The sequence below is a fragment of the Thermobia domestica genome, chromosome 18, assembly GCF_964235325.1.
Source record: "Thermobia domestica chromosome 18, izTheDome1.hap1.1, whole genome shotgun sequence".
NCBI lineage: Eukaryota > Metazoa > Arthropoda > Insecta > Zygentoma > Lepismatidae > Thermobia > Thermobia domestica.
Genome location: NC_137471.1, coordinates 133,321,744 through 133,325,789, shown reverse-complemented (window position 1 = coordinate 133,325,789; position 4,046 = coordinate 133,321,744).

Here is a 4,046-nt window from a genome sequence, read left to right as displayed (position 1 = left end):
ACTTTTGACTCCAGAAAATAAATAATGAGGCAAGATACGAAAAACAACTTCTAAAAATTCAACGGGTTTGTTGGTAAACATCACCCTTTATCTGAGCTATTTTGCAAATTGTGTATATACCGAAATGAATCGTCGTTTTGTTTATATCATTTGAAAAAAGCACCATTTACTTGACAGCACTTAGTTTTACAGATAAAACATTTTTTGACCTCTAGGAAGGAAGCATTCATACTCCACACTTCATTCCTCCTACCAATTCATCTCGCTATTATTTTATTAACAGTTGAACAGCATCATTGATCCTAAGAGAAGTGATCATAGCTCCCGTAGCATGTGCAGTAGCGTTTTCTAGTATAATGCAAAGGATCACTGAATACCGCGAAATTATTGAAATTGTGCCATCGTTCATTTTAATATTCACTGCATCTCACCAAGCACCTCAGAAATATGTTTTCCAGCTTACCATTTGTCTTCGAAACACATCAAATCAAACTAAAGAATCCGTTCGACAATGTATCTCTACTCTCATCCTAGTATTAATTCACTCATGAGCTCCTTCGTGGTTACGCGGTTAACGTACGCGTCTTTGGCGTGGGCGACTCGGCTTCGATTCCCAGCGAGAGCTCATGCGGTTTGGATTCCACGTTAATCAGTAGATTCCGTTTCACATAGCCTTGCTGCTGAAAGGGACGTTAAACTCACAATCAATTTATTCGATGTTCAGTTTCTGTAAAAGAATGAAGCCGATTTGCCTCTGGAACATTGAGACTCCACATGGAAAAATTGCAAGAGATGAAACTATGTGCCTACAGTATCAGAATGGTTTAACAGGGTGTGGCACGTAAAATGGCCAGTCCCTTTATGAGACATCAGAAGATGAACATAATCAATGGTTAAATAAATTCAACACATGAAATGTAATGTTTTGAATATGATTACTCACCTTCACAGTAGGCGCTAAAAACGTCCTCCGACCTGAAAGTATCCTCCGTATTAGTAGATGTGTTCTGTTCCTGTGAGTATTTTGAACAAATCCTATACGCCGCAATTTTTCAATCAACTCCTGCATGGTGCTTTTTCCTGGTACACACAGTTCTGGAAATTTCTCTTGAAACAAATTCTTTGTTTTCCCAAAAGATCCAGTCCAAATAAACGCTTCAACAATGGTAAGACGCTCGGTTATTGAGTACGGCATTATCACACACTCACACGACTTCACACAACGAGGCTTACTTCTCAGCTGGTTTGGACACGTTTCACTGGCTGCGGCTGCAGCTGCTTTACATGTGCACCTGCAGATCACATGTCTTGATTCCGGCTCGACACGCCATCTCTTGGTAGGAAACTGAAAGTAATTTAATTGTCGCCAAAATTGCAATATACCATGATATTACGACGGGCCGGTTTTACGTGCCGCACCCTGTATAGAAACAACAGCTCAATAGAAAACTATTTTTATTTTTATTTCTGAAAGGTAAGAGAAGTAATTCTCTTACTGAACTGAGCGAATCCTGTTTTATCTGTTATTATGAGGAGTAGGCCTCAAGCGTTTATTTTCTCTTGTAGTTTCTTCAGCCCACTGTTAATTTTCGTACTGTATCTGGTGTTTCATTTAATATTAGCTAAAAGCAAGTGTTCAACTATACCAAGTGCAATTTAGTAACAGTTATAAAAGTAGACAATTACCTCAAAACTCGATATAACTATATACAGGGTGCGGAAAAAGTCCCGGAACGGTCCATTATCTCGCGAAATATACAGATCAACAAAACAATCAAAAACACGTGTTAAATAGTTTTGAAAAACTATCCAATGATACCAAACGCAACCCCTATTCCCACTCTTTTCGGGGATACGGTGGGTAACTTCAAAATTTTAAATGGGAACCCTAGTGCCTTCATGGATGGCGATTGAATCGACACACTAAAAAGGGGGAACCAAAACGCTATGAAAATGCCAATTGTTAGTCCTGTCCTCTGTAGCCATACGGTTAGCGTCCTGGACTGCGGAGTCAGAGATCGTCAGTTGAATACCAGTCAAGGTAACCTTTTTTTCTTTTGTTATTTCCCCAAATAATAAGTCCATATGTTTTAACTTCAAGTAGTACTTTATTCAAGTTACATACAATACAAATTTCGATAAATGTTTTGCAAACTAGCTTTATGAGGTGGTTTTTAGTAATAGTGTTATTAGCATTAGAGTTCATAGAGTTATTTACAACAAAAACAAACCTTGCAAATTAATAAATTATGAACAAATACATTATTTTTATCGCAGTTAAAATAAACGAATTCATTATTTGGGTACATAAAATACACATAAAAATGTTACTGTGAGCGGTAATCGAACTCGGGACTTCAGTACGCTAACAGTATGGTTACAGAGTACAGGTCTTACAATTCCCATTTCCATAACGTTTTGATACCTCCCTGTTTTGTGTGTCGATTTAAGCGCTATCTGTGAAGGCACTGTTTTCAATTCTGGGTCAAATCACTGTCTCTTTTCCTGAAGAATCCAAATGTGCAATAAGAAATGGAGGTTCTCACTTAAAATTTTAAAGTTACCCCCCGGTACCTCCGAAAGGGATGCGGGCAGGAGGTTGCGTTTGATATCATTGGATAGTTTTTTCAAAACTATTAACACGTGTTTTTGTTTGTTTTGCTGATCTGTATATTTCGCGAGATATTATACTGTTTCGGGACTTTTTCCGCACACAGTATATTCTTTTTGGCATTGACGTGTCTTTGCAGGTCACCCAGTGACTCAACTCTTTGCATCTTTATTTGCCTTACAATATCCTCTCTTTTTATTAATATATCTAACTCCTCATTGTATCTTATGCGCCAGATTCCATCTTGCCTTACAGATTTATATATTTTCATTAGAATGTTTTCAAGCTCATTTCGTATTTCCTTGTGTAAACCCATATCTCTGCCCCATAGGTCACCATAGGTCTCATGACTGTGCGAGTGTACGAGTGTACAGTACTTTGACTCTTTTACAAACTAATTTACTTCTCGGAAGACTGAGACTTACATAATAAGTTTTGCTTCCGACTTGCATTCTGTACTGCATATCAGTAGCGTCGCCAGGATGTGTGTTTGGGGGGGGGGGGGGCAAGTGCTGTTATAAGCACATATAGAAAAATTACAAACAAAAAAATATATAAACATAAAAATATATAAAAAATTACAAACATCAAAGTACCAAAGTACATTGTCGGACCTCTTTGGGGGGGCCCGGCCCCTCCGGCCCCCCCCCTTCCCTACGCCACTGCTGCATATTAATATACAGTATACCGAATCTATTCCTTTTTGTTCATCCCATTGCTTGTCTATACTACCTTTATCTAAATTTAATGTGAGTCCTTGGTTCTGATGAATTTTCTTTTCTATAAACGTTTATGTCTCTCTATAAATAAAGAAATTTTGTGCAAAATGTTGGTTTGTTTAATGGAATACTAAGATTCACTTAGGTGTTATGATAGTTCTGAAACCGCCTGATTCTTATCTTAGAGTCTTTAATATGAATATGTTACATTCTAGATTCAATGTTTCTCTTCGTCATACAATTTCTTTTTTTCCTCTCTTATTCGGATGGCTTTATTCTGCGTCCAGGTGTTGATCAAATATCTACAATAGTTCAGTGTTATTGTTATTATACCTTTTGTGTGTAACTGGTCTAGCCAAAGTGTCCTGATCATTAGTAAATGTTTGCTAGGGAATTTATCGATACTTTTATTAGATAATACACGAGGCTTAAGATGGAGTCTCTGGTCTTAATATTGTGATTACTCTTCTAGTCTTATTAACCTAAATGCCAGCTGCTACTGTACAATTCTCAGTCATAATAATTCTGTGTTTTATCTCCATCTCCCCAGGACAACTCCATCAACTAATAGAAAACCTCACGTTGTCTCCACTATATTTATTCATGCTTCCATTTCTTCTGGCAGCTACTATTTCTGATAATAAACCTCAATCAATTATTATACAGTTATTCTAGCTTTTACATTCAATATCACAACTACTTCAACACGAAAAACA